Genomic DNA, 19,004 nt, shown 5'->3' with positions numbered 1-19,004 from the left:
TAGCTTAGCAGAGCTAAGCAAAAGGGTGTGTCTGAGGCTGTCTAGCACTCTTTACATTGCCTAAGCAGATGTGCACACCAGGTTTTAAAGGAGAAAAAAAAGTAAACTAGGAAATAGCAGCTCTGTGCACATTTGAGCACTATGTTTGCACGGCGCACCCCTGGGCTTAAACAGGAAGTCAATGGGAAGGGAAAACAGCAGTAGGAATGTAGTCAGGGAGAACTAGCATAGCTGGCAGGTGAAATGTATCAGAATCAGCCAATTATACAGGCAGCAGACCAGCCCAGCCCAAAACACTGCTATACACTATGCAAACACCTTTCCCTCTGTTTTTTTTCCCCACATAATCTACACCACCAGTGTATACAAGTGAGGGAATTTTAACAAACATACACAACAAAATGATAGAGGTTACAATAGCTATCATACATCAACATGTGGAAGAGGCTGAGGGTGGTGAGGATGAGAATGCAGTCGATCAACCCACAGTGAGGAGATGGAGAAGACTGTACAGACCCAGGGTAACCTACCAGGGGCTACATGAGCTGGAGATAGTGGAGCACTATAGGGTGGACAGGGATCTCCTACAGCAAATTGTTGAGCTGTGCCGGCTATGCCTCACACACAGAACTAACAGAGGGGAACCCATCCCAGTGGATACCAAGGTATGTATTGGCCTAAAAATACTAGCTACAGGTACCATCCAAAGGCCAGCTGGGGATATCATGGGGATCTCACAGGCATCAGCATCCAGGGTACTCCACCAGTTCCTGCATGCCATGCCAGCACATGCCAGTGAGAACATATATTTTCCCAACACCTGTGATGCATTGGCCAGCAATATGCATCTCTTCCGCCAAATAGCAGAATACCATGACTGCGATGCCCAGGGAATTATAATGAATGTGTGTGCTGGCTGCCCTGGAAGCTATCACGATTCCCATATCTGGCATCTGACGGAGCTGTACCAGAGATTTGCCAGTGGGGACATAGATTAATAGATTGATAGATTAGTACTAGGCTGTCTATGTGGACCATTTTAAGACTAGCCAGTTACCCCATGTGAGAATCGAACCCTGCACCTATTGATTGTAAGATAAACACCTTAACCATTATGCCAACCTCCCTCCCTCCCACATCCCTTGCGGTGACCTAGTGAGGGATGTTGGTTATGCACTGGAGCCATGGCTGATGACACCCATCAGAAATGCAGACACACCCAAACAAGAACTCTATAATAAGGCACACACACAGACCAGAGCTGTAATAGACCATGTGTTTGGGATGCTCAAGTCACGGTTCCAGTGCCTGGACCCATGCAATGGAGCCTTGCAGTACTCCCCAGCTACATGTACTCAAATTGTCAGCGTATGTGCCATGCTACACAATATGATCCTGCAGAAACAGCTGCAGCAGGAACATCATGGGGGAGTGGCACACAGCCCCACACCATTGCCAAGGCCTGCACAGGCACAGAGTGACTCAGAGGAGGAACAACCTGAGCCTCCCCAGTAGGCAGAAGGAGGCATGCCCAGTATGTTCTGGCCTTGGCAAAGAGGCAATGCATAACACATTGCTACTACATGATAGAGCAAAATCCCAAAAAGGGAAGGCATCTCTGATCAGTATTAGCAAAAAACTACGGGCACTCATAAAATCGTTTAAGGCCAGCTTCGAGAGAAAAATTGCACAGGACACTAAGGATAATCACAAGGCTTTCTTTAGTTATGTTAGGAACCTGGGTGGGAATTCCCAGATATGCTCAGAATTAGTCCAAAATGACAAAAAATTCACCGAACCCACAGACATTGCCAACATCCTAGCTGACAGGTTCAGTGCAAACTCCCCCCCCCCTTCCCCACCAAAAGGGCAAATATCTATCCCAGCAGAGTGCTGCCCCCCTGACATCTCAGATGCTCAGGTAAGAGCCGCCCTCTCCAAAGCAAAAAACACAGCATCAATGGGACCAGACGGTGTCCCGGGCTGCGTCCTACATGAAATCCAAGAAGAACTAAACCCAAACATAAAACTACTGTTCAATCTCAGCCTTACTACAGGATATGTACCCAAAGAGTGGCGTAGAGCAACAGCGGTCCCTCTCCACAAAGGTGGTGCCTCAATGGATCCTGGAAACTATCGCCCCATAAGCTTGACCAGCTTGGTCTACAAAGCTATGGAAAGGATCATCATGGACCTCATAAATAAAGATATTGCGGACCTACAGACACTGGATCCTACCCAGTTCAGCTTTGTTAAGGGCAGATCCTGCCTCTTAAACCTGGTCGATTTCTTTGAAACAGTCACCAAGGCCATTGACGAGGGGAAGGTGGTCCACACAGCCTACCTGGACCTTGCAAAAGCCTTCAATACAATACCCCACTCGGGCATTATAGATAAGCTCACCAGCTTAAATATAAACCCCTATGTCACTAGATGGGTTGCAAACTGGCTCAAGGACAGAACCCACATGGTTAGAATTGTTGGAGCCATGTCAGACTCCAAACCAGTTACAAGTGGCGTCCCACAAGGCTCAGTCCTGGGACCTCTCTTGTTCGGTATATATTTCTTGGAGGTACAGGCTAACACGGAAGGACTGTGGCTGACCAAGTTTGCAGATGACTGTAAACTGGGCGCCATAATCGACTGTCCAGCCGACACAAGCATCCTACAAAAGGGCCTCATAGAAACAGACAACTGGTGCCAGAGCCATGGCCTCAAGCTAAATGCCAAAAAGTGTATAGTCATCCCCTTTGGCAAAAACAAAGTGCCCACAAATTACCACAGAGGTGGTAATCCATTAAGTACGGAAGAAGTAATTAGGGACCTGGGGACCCAAGTTGATACCAATCTCTCATTTGACAACCACGTGGCCAAAGTGGTTAGAAAAACATTTTATATAGCCCACCTAATCATGAAGGGATTCACATCTAGATCAGGGGAGGTCATCGTGCCTCTTTACTCATCCCTCATCAGGCCCTTAATTGAGTACAATGCCCCTTTTGGGATGTACCTTACCAGACACCTGCAGCAACTGGAAAGACCCCAAAAGTACCTCACCAAGAGGATCAAAGGGCTCAAACAGATGCCATATGCTGCCCGGTTAAAGAAACTCTAGCTCTACTCAGTGGCATACCGCCTGCTCAGAGGCGATCTGTGCCTGACGTATAAAGCCATGTCCAACCCGGAATTAATGGACATGCTGCACCTCAGAAAATCCAAATCCCATCGAGCTACGCGCTCGAGAGACTTGAACCTCAGCACTGAAATAAATAGGACATGCTGGAGGGACAGATTCATAACCCAGAGACTCCCTTCACTCTGGAATAAAATCCCAGTCCAGGTTAGGCAGAGTCCCTCATTGACTCTCTTCAAGAGGAATCTTGATGAGTGGATGGGAGATAGTAAGTTTACCCCAGGTATCACTTCTGTGTCACTGTTAGACAGAGGCACAGTATACTAACCTCGAAAAAGGGCATAGCAAAATTCATTTAAAATGGGTGGCGAAAGCCAACACACTCTGGCTAGGCTTATAAATGCCCTAGGGCAGATAGCCTAGTATGAACCTATGAACCTATGAACATACACTGACACAGGAGGGACCCAGGGAATTACACCACTCTCTGACTCACACATACAGTAAAAAGGATGCCAAACATGACACTATCTGTGCTCAACCATGTATAGGGAGTGTACTATGTGCATCCGACATAGGCAGCCCTCCAGTGCCATCCTCAATACTGGCACATCCACAAGGTAATTCACTCTCCTTACCAACTGCCGAATGGAGTAGTATGTGTTGTTACCTGTATCTATGGTATGGATGTGAGCATGCAAGGGAATTGGGTGGCTGAATGGGATGCCAGCAGATAGTAGACACCTATAGTGGCAGCATGAGATCTGTAACAAATACTGGTGTCACCATAGTAGCCAGTACTACACATGGTGACAAAACCCACTGCAGGAAATGTGCTGGGCCACATGTGTGTCCATATGACACACACTTGCCAGTCAGGGAGGTTCACATACCCAACAACAGTCTCAGCCAGCAGGACAGGTGTAGACAAATATAAACAAAGGCTGTGCTAAGGCCTCTGAATGATGCCTATGGGTAACCTCTCCCCCCAGACCTACACAGACAGACTACATCAGGCCAGGCAGTGAGATGTTAGTTCTGAAGGGTAGGAAGTCAGAAACTGATATGTAGGTCAATCAAATATAAGGCCTGTAGTACACTGATATGTGTCTAGTCATCATGATAGGTTAGAATACAGAATGAAATGGAGTACCTGACATACCAGTGCAGTCATAGCAAATGTGTACAAGTGTCAGGTGTGTCCCCCAATCCTATGTAGAAATGTAGAAACAGTCAGGTGTGCCCCTCCCATTCCTGTGTAGAAATGTAGAAGCAGTCAGGTGTGCCCCCCCCAATCCTGTGTAGAAATGTAGGAACAGTCAGGAATGCCCCCCTCCCCCAATCCTGTGAAGAAATGTAGAAACAGTCAGGTGTGCCCCCAATCCTACATAGAAATGTAGTAACAGTCAGGTCTGCCCCCCCAATCCTATTTAGAAATGTAGTAATAGTCTGGTGTGCCCCCCTCAATCCAATGTATACACATTGTAACAGTCAGGTATGCCCCCCCAAATCCTATGTAGAAATGTAGTAACAGTCAGGTGTGCCCCCCCTCCAATCCGATGTAGACATGTAGTAACATGTATGTGTACGTATAATACCAGTGGAGCACAGATGATCTGAGGTGGCCAAAGTAGCAGGATAGAGTGTAGCAATTGTACAGTATGCAGGTATGTGTGTGTTAGGTTGGTGTGTGTTTCATATTGTATGAGAGTAGTCAGTATGTATGCATGTTGAGGTTTGACCTGGTGGCCATTGCTCACTACTGCTGATGGCAGGGCCAAGTTCTCACAACAGTAGTGCCAAAGACAATTCCCCCCAGTATAACACATGCTAGCAGTAAGCCATTGTAAATGTATGGTGGTAATATGTGTCACCATCTGAAAGATGGACATGGCATGACTGTTGGGCTAGATATACAAGCAGTACACAGGGAAAAGTACCACAGACATAAAATATATAATGTGTAACCATGAAATGTACACACCAATGGAATTTTACATGCAGGTGTGCATCACATTATCTGAGCTTGTAGTAGGGAATATCAATGTCGTCTGGCTGAACACTTGCAGATCACAAAGATGATAGGACTGATGTATTGGGAAACGGCTAATGTCTCTGCACAAGCCAGCATAACTGGAATGCCCCATGCTTATCTGTGAGTCAGATGCAAGTAGTGTCCATAGCACACATGCACCCAGCTCACCCAAACACCACCCACAGATACGTCTCTGGTCGTATCCCTTCTGTTGGGAATGGGTACAATATGAATCCCTCCTGTGTATGACAATAGTGAAAGAATGCAGCATGCATTGCAGGTGTTCAATGCAGGTGTGGCCCTAGCTGTAAGTAGCACCCTGCCAGCATCCACACCACCTGATCAATACTGATAGAAAGTATTGGCATGAACACCTAGCACACTTAACCTGTCACCCCAGGGGAATGTACTGTATGGCAGTCTGGGACTGTAGGACTGATAGAATGCAATGGCCTGCTGCAGCTGTCCTGCATCACCACCAAATGGCCTACAGGTCTCTGTAAAAGGCCTGTGTCGCACCCATACTGCCAGTGTATGTTATGTCATGGACACCCAAATAACAACATAACACATTCCACATAAGCCATATGTAAGGCCATGTGGACAAACCACAGTAACATGTCCACCATGTCTCCTGCATGAACTGTGGACCAACACCAAAACACAGCTGTGATGAGATGATAACTATAGGAAAAGTATCAGAGAATGTATGCATAATGTATGGAAGAGGATAGAATGATAGGGGTCGGTGGGAGTATGGGCATCATGGAATGTGCAAGGTCCGACACACAGCCATGTGCACATACTATCCCAGGCTGCAAACACAAAAATGACTGGCTACAAACCTGCCTGTACACCACAACAGGGGTAATGTCCTGACTTATGACCCCCTGCCTCTGGGTAACCTCTGTGAATCTGTACAAATGTGAGGTATTGCCACAGCAAGATAAGGCCATACTGTCATGTCGATGGATGTACAAGTATGGGATCCTCTGCCAGCACTGTACCGAGGTGCTGAACTGGATACACAGACCCAGCAGGAAGTGTCTGCAGCTCCCCCTCCAGAATGGCATAACTTTCCATGAATATGTAGGCATTTGACCACAATACTGGACACACCTGCATTCACCCTGTGTTCCCCAGGACATCACTGTGAGCAAACATGTCCACCTGACAGTACTTGAGGACATAAAACATCACAGTGTATAACAGTACATGTCTGAATATGTCTGCTAACACCAGTACCATGTAGCAGAAGCAGCATAGACACAATCACCTACAGTACACACTATCCCTTGCACAGTGTGACCCCATATTGCCAACTGATCTACAGATGTCCTGCAAAAACAGTTTGCTACATGTAGGTGTAGAACACAAAGGTCTGCACTGGAGTACAAACTACCTGGAATGGATCCACACATTCAAAACAAAAGGGCATACTGGGCATGTTCACACACTTAGAGAAATGAAGGCAAGGTCAGACAACAACATACTGAAAGGTCATACTGGGCATGCTCACACACTTAAACAAATGAAGCCCATGTCTGCCAACAACAGTGGACCATATATATCTGACAGTTGCAGATGTTAGTGCTTGCACTCCTCAGTATGCACCAGTCATGCTTTGCACACATATTGGATAGGAATACACACATATAGCCAAAAGTACGCATACATAGATGTGTGGAAGAGAGTGACAGTGACAAAGAGCCTTCCATCATAAGGCCTGTTCCACCCAGCACACAGCTAAATGGTTACAACCACATGATGTGTAAATGTCACTCACTGTAGAAAGTAGCCAATGGTATCCCTTAGCATTACAGACTCTGTGGTGCAAGTGCTAGCTGTGCAACATGATTGTACAAGGCAGTAGTCATCTAGCAGTGGCATACACATACCTGCAGAATATAAATCTGTGTGTGCCTGAGTGTGGTGTGTCTACCTCTAGTTGAATGGGTTATGGCCCATGCACACACACAGCTCTCCCTATAGCCCTACTATGACAAGCTTGCTGATGTCATTCACTTTGAAATATACCTTTGGGAAAAAAGTAGCCCAGGAATCTTTGTGGCACGTCCTATAACTGTGTAATGCTGTAGTGTGATAAACTAGTTAGGTAGGAGTTCTAATTGCAGACATAGCAACTGTGTGTGTGTCTCTGTCTGTGTAGGGAGCAATGCTTTTTAGGCTAGTCACACTGACTACCATTCAAATGCCCTACTTTGGCAAGGCTGCTGATGTCATTCACTGTGAAATACACCTTTGGGAAAGGAGTAGCCAAATAATCTCTGTGGTGTGTCCTAAAACTGCATAATGCTGTAGTGTGATAAACTAGTTAGGCAGGAGTTCTAATCCCAGACATGGCAACTTTGTGGTGTGTCTCTGTCTGTGTTCTAGGCTAGTCACACTCACTACAATGCAAATGCCCTACTTTGGCAAGGCTGCTGATGTCATTCACTTTGAAATACACCTTTGGGAAAGGAGCAGCCCAGTAATCTCTGTGGTGTGTCTTATAACAGTGTAATGCTGTAGTTTGATATAATACTTTGATAAGGGTTCTATTCCCACACATGGCAAGTGTGTATGTTTGTGTGTGTGTTTTTTTTTTGTCTGTGTAGGGTACAATGCTTTTGAGACCATTCACAGACACTACAACCTCAATTGACCTTCTTTGGCAAGCCTGCTGATGTCATTCTCAGTGAAATACACCTTTGGGGAAGGAGTACTCCAGTACTCTCCATGGCACGTCCTAAAACTGTGTAATGCTGTAGTGTAATAAACTAGTTAGGTAGGAGTTCTAATCCCAGACATGGCAAGTGTGTGTGTGTGTGTGTGTGTGTGTGTGTGTGTGTGTGTGTGTGTGTGTGTGTGTGTGTGTGTGTGTGTGTGTGTGTGTGTGTGTGTGTGTGTGTGTGTGTGTGTGTGTGTGTGTGTGTGTTTGTCATTCGTATCCTGTGTGGAGGTGGCTGTGACTGTGTAACAACTGGACTCATTGTGGAGTAGGTTTTGCAAATTTCTTATATGGTGGCCCTATTATATGTCACAATATCCACCTTACAATAATGATAGATGTGAAATAGCCAAGAGGCTGGGGTGCCAATCCATACCCCTACATGTGACAGCAAGGCCTGGCAAACAAAGGGAGCAACCCTTGTATTACCCAGGGAACACTCTCAACCTATGTCTCATACACAAACACACTTGCCAAGGCAACAGCCGCTATGTTGGTTGTACCCTGCACATTGCTCACAGATAATAACCATGGTGCAATTGCAGTGGACTACAGAGAGCATGGCACCCTGTCCATCAGTATAATAGGTACGTACATGCAGACAGTGTGCCTTCACTATGTTTCCTACTGGACACCTGCAACACCTGCGGTGCCATCAAATATGACCCACAAAGGACATACCATACCTTAAACACATGCCCTATATGGACAGATGCCACTGACACCAGGGAATACCTGTATCATGCTATCAATGTAAGTGCAGGGTCAACCTGCTGTCCATTACCAGTTCCCACCACATGAGGCCAGGACTGGCACATCTGATGCTAACAATCTGTGTACACAACATGGGTCAGACACCCCAGGTACAGTTCCATATGTCACTGTACATGCATGTTGGACGTGTGCATATCCCAGACAGCATCCATGTCATGGACAAAAGAACACACACATGGCAAGCATTGCACAGCAATGGCCACACACAGTAGTTACCCAGGTGACTGGATGATGAATACACTACCCACCTGTGTGGGCCAATCCAGACACTACACCCTTGAGCCACACTGCAGACCATTGTCATGTGGCCTGATGCCAAGGTATACTCTTCACCTAGCCTTGTATAGCCTTCTGGTACAGTCAACCACTACACACCTGTGAAGCAATACATGTATGCATGTCAGTACTGGCACCCCGTGTCTGTGTGTGTGGTATTGTGGCAAACTAACTAGTTAGGAAGTGTATTCCTGACCCTGCCAAGTGTATCAATGTGTGTGAATCCCTGAGGAGGTGTGGCTGTGTTGACGCTGACACCTGTTCATGTGGACAGGCACATGTACTATACCTACCGTATCTCTACCATATCACTGTTGCAGATGTCACTCACCATCACATATACGTTTGGACAGCTCCACAGCATGTAAGCTATGTGGTGTATGCAATAATTGCATAGATGTATGATAGCAATACATAGTCATTCAGGGGTTTGAAACCCTGTACTGGTAGGTGTGTGACAAACATGCTTAGGTTTTACTCTCCCACACCCTCCTTGACTTACTTTGTCTCTGTCTGTCTCTTTCACTCCCTCTCTGGTGGATGTGGAAAACTACACCTGCTTTGCTTAAGCAGCAGCTTGTGTTTTGTAAGTAATGCTCATAATCATCTGATGGCCTCTGCATGAATTGCAGCCCTCCTCTATCTGATTGCATGTGGAACAGCTGTGGTAACTTTCCCATAGTCAATTGCATGGAAACACACTCCAATATCTAGGAGCATCATGTTGATGTTAGGCCTTTTCATTCACTGTGAGCAGGACCTAGCTCTCATGTTTGGCAAACAGCATCACAGATGGATTTGGGATTTACCTCTAACAACATAGACTGTGGAAACAGGCCAACACACAGGAGGGGAATGTGCCTGACAACACTACAGAATCTAAGTGTTGCTATTCTGCATTTGGAGTAATGTTGGTTCAACAGTGCGTGTGTGGATATGGCTGGTCTACATGTTTTAATAACTGTCATGACAGTGCTATGTTTTTGAGAAAACCCCCATCTGTAGGGTCATTGACAGAGTATTCCAGTTCACAAATATATGTTATTTAGTAGGTTATGCAACTAAAAATATTGGTCATAAAGTGATTTGAAATGGAAAATGGAATGGCTGCAGTGGGACTCGAACTGGGAATGACTGCTTGTAAGGCAAATGCTCTGCCCACTACACTATTGCTATACTGCTTCATTTGCAAATATCTTGCTTTTTATCCTCTTCTGCCATTTAAGCTGCATTAACCGTAGCTATGTGATGGACAAACCTGTGCACCTATGGTTAAATTTCATCTGTTTCATAAAAAAAAATCTTTATATTTGTTGTTTTAACTATTGCTCTTTTACACGTGGGGGGTGTTGCTGGGAGTATGCATACAGGTATGAGCAGTCTTGCTCATTCTTTTGGGGCTTGTCTGCTGTTTTTCATTGCAGGTGTGTGTATATTTGGAGATCTCTGCTCTGAGACCCACACCCTGCACTCTTACATGCTCTGTGTAAGATTAGGAGCACAGACAGCAGGCCTTCATTAATATGCATGGCGCGCTGCCGTCCTGCTCCTAAATGGCCACTTCGGTGCAGTACTAAGCTAGTCCTGCATGGAAGGATAGTAAATCCAGGGGTTCCTGTCCTGTCCAGAGTAGCAGTAATAAAAATTAACATTCTACCCAAAGTCTTATACCAATTAAATGCAACCAATTATATTATACTTATGGCCTTTTTTAAGAAAATTAACACAACCTTAACTAAATTTATCTGGTTTCCAATAACCCCAAGAATTGCTCTACTAAGACTAATACTCTCAAAAAATAAAGGATATCTGGGTCTACTGGATTTTAAGTTATATTATGATATAATATGTGTCAATTGAATCCTTTTAATTGCCAGTCATAACCCTATAAACTTAATCCACACTCCACAATCAATCAAACTATGGCACACTCATATCTAAACACATAACATAAACCCTATATCCTTACTTTCATGGATAGATCCATACTAAAGGACATCAAAATATAAATTCTAATCAAACATAAAATCAAAACATTTCAAAATCTATTATCCTCTTTACACCTTGAAAATATGCGTTTCCTTCTACAACCTGTCCATCTAAACCCAAACCTGAAGCTAGGCAATAAAATGTTAAAACTTGAACAAATTTCCCCAAATCAAAAACTATACTGTCTAGGGACTTCTATAGACTTAAGGACAATTCATTAAGTGATATTAAAAACTAATCTAAACCTAAGCAACAAATATACTATGATATTGAGACAAATTAAAGAACTGATATCTTCTATTAGGGGCATTCCAGACATAGTTGAAGAAGAAGTAAACCTTGCACAATCCCTTATAAAGTTTTTAAAACTCAAAAACAAAATGCTATTGGCTTCATACAAATTAATTTTGGCCATTAAATACCAGTCTTCACTTACTTATGCTCAATATTGGAGGGAAAAAAATTCTAATTTAACTGATGTTCAACTCACTCTTGCTTTAAATAACAAACAAATTCTCTCCCTTCAAGAAACTTGTATACACCCATTTAATGATTAACAATAATGCCTATTATACTCCAAACCAACTAAACAAGTTCTTCCCAAGCACCTCTCCCCTCTGCCCTTTTCGTCCATCGCAATTGGCAGACCTCTGGTACTGCAAATATGCACATAACCTATGGAACTCATTAAGGGTCAAACTTCAGAAAATGGGCTATGGGAAATATTTGCTATATTGCATGTGAGTCCTATTGATATGCCGAAGTCTGACTTGAATATCCTGATTGCTCTATTTGCATTAGTCAAACTGTACATCACCCAAAACTGGCTTGATAGGTCAAAACTTGAGTGGAAGGGCTTAGTTAATATGGCCTCTAAATACATCATATCTCATAAACTATTTATAGATAATAAGAATAAGTACATAAAATGTCTCAGTTTCTGGAATCTTATCCTGGAACACATTTTGAAATAAACTATAACAAGAACACATCTATCATCCTATCCCTATGCTGATTCTCAAAGTCTCCTCCTCATGAGATTTTAACAGACAGTAGTCTCTGATGATTTCATTTTTGACTGTCATTGTAATAAAGTGATCACTTACTAACTTCAATAATTGTAGCACTATATGTAATTCGTTGTATATAGTATGTGTAAATAAATCCTGCCACATACAACTTACTCTAAATATATGCCTGTATTATGACAAACATCTAATTAAATTGTATAAATGAACCATTTTATTTAGGTACTAGGACTTTGTCATCCAAGACTAGTAGTTAAAAGGCATTATCTTGTTAATTGATAGTTCAAGGTTAGTTTGTTCATAAATATATGTCATGTTGTATGTTTTTGCATATTAAATGTTGAAAAATACAATAAAATAAAAGTTTGAAAAACAAAGACTGTACTCATCAGGAAAACAGAATTCCTATGCATCCTGTAAGAGTAATCACATCTTTACAGGATACTACCCTGCACTCCTGAAACAAGTTTAATTGTCACTATTTTTGAAGTATAATTTCTGGACTCCTTGTACAGATGCAAAACTAAACTAAGGTAACATCTATATTTATTTATTTAACATTTGTTAACTGGGAAAGTCCAACTTGGAACAAAGCCAATTTTCAGCGGAGGCCTGAGGAGAAATGCTCCAGAAGTATGTCTTTGTAATGTGGGAGGAAAACCACATGAATGTAGGGAGGGCATGCATACTCCTCACAGAAGGCACTCCAGCCAAGAATTGAACCAGAAAACCTCTTGTTGTAAGGCAACAATGCTACAGCTGCACCACTGTACCTAAATATATATATCTATACACTGACATGGTTTAATAAGCATGTATAGTGAAATGGTCAGCATGAATTGTGCAGAATCGCAGTTACTAAGGAGTGTCTGCAAAATGTTATGAATAATGTGAGATATTTTCCATGTTTGCATTAATGATGCATAAAAGGAATGCAATACTTTCATGCTATGGGTGGTGTATACAAACACTTTGTGTTAGCAAAAAAATATATATATCTGACATCCCATGCTGGGCCAGTAATCGAGGAGCCTGAATCCTCACCACTGATGCTGGAGAGGAAAGTTTACTTGGAATACAAATGGACACACTCAGTATTTCCAGATGCAGACCTCTCTGCATCAAGCACAATTTCCCTTAAGAGCACACAGGAAACACACCAAGTCCAGGGTAAGGATTTCTCTACCTGTCTCCCTCCAGGTCCCCAATAAGACTTCCCACTGGTACAACTATAGGGTTAAGTCCTCAGCCGAGTGTTCAAGCCAAGTCCTCCAGCACCATTTCTGTGAAACCAGTGCTTTGTGTCCCTGCCCCAAGTACCTGGCACACACAGTCTTTGTGATTTAATTCACACACACACACACACACACACACACACACACACACACACACACACACACACACACACACACACACACACACACACACACACACACACACACACACACACACACACACACACACACACACACACACACACACACACACACACACACACACACACACACACACACACACACACACACCTCTGGGAAAGGCTAGTACAGACTACCCGCTCTACCAACTTTGCCCAGACTATAAGGTAGATTCACTGTCACCAGTCAGTTACTATAAGGCTCCTACAAGAGTATCCAATTATACTGAGTGAAATTAATATTAATACAAATAGTAATGTTGATCAAACAGCCAGGGTTTCAGGAGTGGCCAGAGTTATCACCAAATAAATATGTGCAAATACTCACAAAGCTTAAATATTTTCTAAAAAGGACCAGCCACAATGAAACATTTAAATATAATAATAAAAGAACATAAATACTAAATATATATTTATAATAAACACCAGAGTTTCATTCACAGGGAATATTAAAAATAATACCAACGGAAAGTTTCACACAGTTATAGAAAAACAGTACTTCTAATCTCACTATATTTTCCTGACCAATGTAAAAGATTTACTGTTCCTTAGTTAAGTAACTTACTACCACAAGCCAAGATGATGTGGGTGAGTGGTCCTTGTTGTCAGATTGAAGGCAGAATGCAGAATGTTGAGAGAAAACTCCTACTAATATCTAAATACTATTTTTGACTTACAGAATCACATCACATAAATCTGGTCATATCACCAGCACAAGAAGCTGACAGGATTTTAGCACCCATGTGTTACCATACACACAGATAGAGATTTGCTCAGATCTCCTGGAAGTCATAAAACCATAAAACCATTTCACTCTTCCTACAAGAGCTACTAAGTAGTCTCTAGCCCAGACAATGTGTCTCTGGCTCCATTCAAAACTGTGGGATAACATCTTTATGGCTTAACCCATAAAGTATTTTAATTTCATATATATTTTAAAGTTTGCTGCAGCTGGATTGTGATTAACTTCTGCTCTGCCAGCATCCTCTGTTGAAACATATACATTTAATTCAGTTACAATAATACATGTATGTTTCTTTTCCTTCCAGCAGGCCATACTGTTGATACATTTTAACATAAGCAAACCTCACACATTATTTTTATTTTATTTAACATTTGTTTACTGGGAAGGTCCAACTTGGAACAGTGCCAAATCTCAGTGGAGGCCTAGGTAGAAATGCTCTAGATGCAAGTCTTTCTAACATGGGAGGGAACCCACACAAATGCAGGGAGGACATGCAGACTCAGAGCAGAAGGCATCCCAGCCAAGAATCAAGCTGGAGCACCTTTTGCTGTGAGGTAACAATGCTACCACTGCACCAGTGTGCCATCCCTATGTTTTTAGCTTGTTCTGAAAATGCATTTTCAGCACAAGAATCTGTACAAATCATTTGATATACAAATGACAGAATTGTTTACAAAATTTCAGCGAGCTGTGCTGGCATATATTACACATCCACTGCCCTACTTCTCCTGGCATGGCTGGCAGTACCTCCTATCATCACACTAACATTACAACATAGAGTGATGTGAAGATATTCTGAGATATATATGCTTTTTGGTAAAGCACTTATAACTATTACCTATAGTTTTCATAAATGTCTTAAGTTCATAAAAAAATGTAAACTACGCATGAACATACCGTGCCATCCTGTACAAAACATTAAGACTCACAATGTTGCTACTGATACTTGCCATCTAACACATGGCTTTGTAGATTAATATTGCTTTGAAATTTTGTGAAACTATTATATTAATAATTTGCTTAGATTTTGCAATATCGCAAAACATGCTACTCCCCTCTTGTCAAGCACCATTAGAAAACTCTCAGATGAACAGTTTTTCCTCTGATAGCTTAACTTTATCTTGCATATTTTACAGAGGTATAAGTTTGTTTGATCATATCACTAGTAATTTGCGGCATATAAAATACCTTTTTCTTTTTTATATCTGCAATATAAAATCATCATTTGCAGACAGACCTGAAATGCTAAGACGAGTATATAGCCCACTGTCTTTGAAGAACTTTCATAGTCTACATTTTTTGTAACTCATAACATTTATAAGGTACTGCAAATCTTATGAAGTGCACTTTCAGTAGAGGCTTTGGGGGGGGGATCTCAGGAAGCAAGTGGTTTCTAGGCTTAAAATAGCAAAAACGTGTTAGTTCAGGATTGAATGAGTTAATATGCAGAAGTGATTATCTGCTGTCATGCCATAGGATTAAGGTACCTGTCCTGTCCTGTGACACTGGAGGCTTAACTTTGCCATATCACCAGTTGGCCTTTCCACTGCATGCAATTTGCCTTAATGTGCTTATATGCTGGTTGTTCTGTATGTGATAGCATAAAATATAATGACGATCCTAAAAAACTGTGAACTGTGTGGAATGTGTATTTGTATATGTGTGTGTGTGTGGGGGGGGGCACACACTACTTAGCTATACACATACTCCTATCTTCAGCTGGCCTGTAGTATAACTCTGACTCAATCTCCTCCCCTCAAGATAAAATTGCAGGCCTTTGGTCACTATATCTTAGCTTTAGTACCATTACCAGTCAAGTCCTTGGATACTGGGGACTCAGTCTCTGGAAGCACAGTCAGTAGCCAAATGCTTGTGTAATATGGCTAGCTGTGACCTCTACTTATAGAAAATCTTAAGACATAGCCAGCCTATTCTGGAGACACTCCCACCACATCCTAAGTCCATTTATTTGTGTTTTTTACTGATCTGCTTACTGATCAGATTATTGTTTGTTCGTTAAAGTTATATATCACTGTCCCTGGATTTTAGTGTAGCCATTAAGGCTTGATTGGTGTGGGACCACTTTTTGCTTACATATTTAAACAAAGAAATATAGCTTCTGATTATCTCCATATCCTACATTTAAGAACTGTTTTCCACTTGGTCAACTTTTGGCTTGTTGTAAGTAAGTTATTTGACTTTTTATAAGTAAATATTTTGTTTCTATAGATTAATCTGCATTGTTAAAAGTACTAATAGGCCTCTAGGTCAAAGACAGTTTCAGTGAAAGAGAAACTGGTACTTTCATGATTAGGGGCCTAGTTAGAAGTGTTTTTACTGATCTGCTTACCGATTGGCTTATTGTTAGTTCCTTAAAACTATGTATCAATGTCCCTGGAAGTTAGTGTGGCCATTAAGACTTAATTGGTGTGTACCCCTTTCTGCTTAAATATTTAAACAATGAAATCTATCTTCTCATTATCTGTGCAGCAAAACATTAAGAACTTCTTGCAGCTAGAATTTTTTCCCCCACCTCCCACTAGTTTCCTGTTGTGGTTTTAAAAGACTTTCCCCTGGATTCTCTATGCCTTGCATGGCATGCAAGATTGGTGTAGGAGCTCTTGCAGGCAATATGTCTGCCATGCAATCCAGGAACAGCCTGCAGGGCCATGCATGAGCGCTCCAGCACTAGTCCTGCATGGACTAAGCCCCTGTATGCAAATTATCACATTTTCAGGAGACATACATGCAAATGAGGTGATTTTGTGATCCAGGAAGCTTGCAACCGGCTATGAAGGACTAGTGCAATCTGCAGAAATGTACTCGGTTAGTAACCAAGTACATTTCTGCAAACTCCAGAATGGAGTTGTGACAGCTCCAAATAAAGGCTGCATATCATGTAGTAAGCATGCCAATGGCCAAGTATAAGGCCATTGACATTGCAAACATGCTAAAAAATAAAAAAAAATCAACTTTTATTTTTTTTTAGCTGATCTCGGCTGTTTAAGCGTAGGGCAGTGGCACACAAACGGGATTGGGGGAAAAATAAAATAAACATAAATCAAGCATTCTAACTAAAATCACAATTCTGCCATGCAAGTCAATGGCAATAACTATGCATTAGCAGGCAATCCTATGCAAATGAGAGGAATGATAGTGAATCCCAGTTTTCCCCAGCATGCTAGTCAGGTTCCAACAGTGTAAGAGTAGGAATAGCTTGGTGCAAGCCTAAGAGTTCGGTGACAACATGAGGGGGGTGTTTCAGGCATACTGTAAGTGGATTGGAGCCCTGTGGCATGGGTTTGCTCCTAGCTTAGCTTTTTAGGGTAGCCACACTCCTACAATTGAAATGCTCTACTTTGGTAAGGCTGCTGATGTCATCCACCTAGAAATACATCTCGGGAAAAGTTGTAGCCCAGTAATCTCCATAGCATGTGCCATAACTGCGTACTGCTGTAGTGTAAAAAAATAGTTAAGTAGGGGTTCTAATCCCAGACTTGGCAACTGTGTGTGTCTGTGTAGAGAGCAATGATTTTTAGGGTAGTCACACTCCCTACAATTGAAATGCTCTACTTTGGTAAGGCTGCTGATGTCATCCATCTAGAAATACATCTCTGGGAAGGTTGTAGTCCAGTAATCTCCATAGTGCGTGCCATAACTGCATACTGCTGTAGTGTGATAAGTTAAGTAGGAGTTCTAATCTCAGACTTGGTAAGTGCTTGTGTGTGTATCTGTCAGTGTAGAGAGCAATGATTTTACGGTAGTCACACTCCATACAATTCGAATGCTTTACTTTGGCAAGGCTGCTGATGTCATCCATTTTGAAATACACCTCTGGGAAGGTTGTAGCCCAGTAGTCTCCATAGTGCATCCTATAACTATGTACTGCTGTAGTATGATAAATTAGTTAGGTAGGAGTTCTAATCCCAGACATAGCAAGTATGTTTTTGTGTGTGTGTCTGTCTGACTCTGATTGTGTAGAGAGCAATGCGTTTTAGGGTAGTCACACTACATACAATTTAAATGCTCTACTTTAGTAAGGCTGCTGATGTCATCCACCTAGAAATACACCTCTGAGAAGGATGCAACCCAGTAATCTCCCTAGTGCATGCTGTGACTGTGTACTGCTGTAGTGTGATATAGAACTCTGGTAGGGTTCTATTCCCACCCATGGCAGTTCTGGATGTTATGTGTATGTTTCATTGTCTGAGTAGGGAGCAATGCATTTTTGGCTGGTCACATTTAGTACATTTCAAATGCCCTACTTTGGCAATCCTGCTGATGTCATTCACTGTGAAATACACCTTTGGGGAAAGGAGTTCTCCAGTAATCCCCGTGGTGCATCCTATAACAGCTTCATGCTGTAGTTTGATATACACCTCTGTTAGGGGTTCTATACCCACACATTTTGGTTGAGGATGTTTTGTGTGTGTTTCAGTATCTGTGTAGGGAACAATGCATTTTAGCCTAGCTGCACTCAGTACAATTTGAATGCCCTACTTTGTCAATCCTGCTGATGTCATCCAATGTGAAATACACCTTAGGGGAAGGAGTTCTCCAAAAATCCCCATGGTGCATCCTATAACAGCTGTAGTGTAATATAGACTCCTCTGTTAGGGGTTCTATACCCGCACATGTTGGTTGTGGATGTTTTGTGTGTGTTTCAATGTCTATGTAGAGAGCAATGCATTTTAGCCTAGCCACACTCACTACAATTTGAATGCCCTTCTTTGGAAATCCTGCTGATGTCATCTAATGTGAAATACATCTTTGGGGAAGGAGTACTCCAATAATCTCTGTGGCGTGTACTATAACTACATCCTGCTGTAGTGTAATAAACTAGTTAGGTACAAGTTCTAATCCCAGACATGACATGTGT

Source organism: Protopterus annectens, chromosome 2.part1 (genome assembly GCF_019279795.1).
Source record: "Protopterus annectens isolate FY-2018-M chromosome 2.part1, PAN1.0, whole genome shotgun sequence".
NCBI classification, from domain to species: domain Eukaryota; kingdom Metazoa; phylum Chordata; order Ceratodontiformes; family Protopteridae; genus Protopterus; species Protopterus annectens.
The sequence above is the reverse complement of the archived record's forward strand: the minus strand, read 5'-3'. Positions refer to the sequence as shown.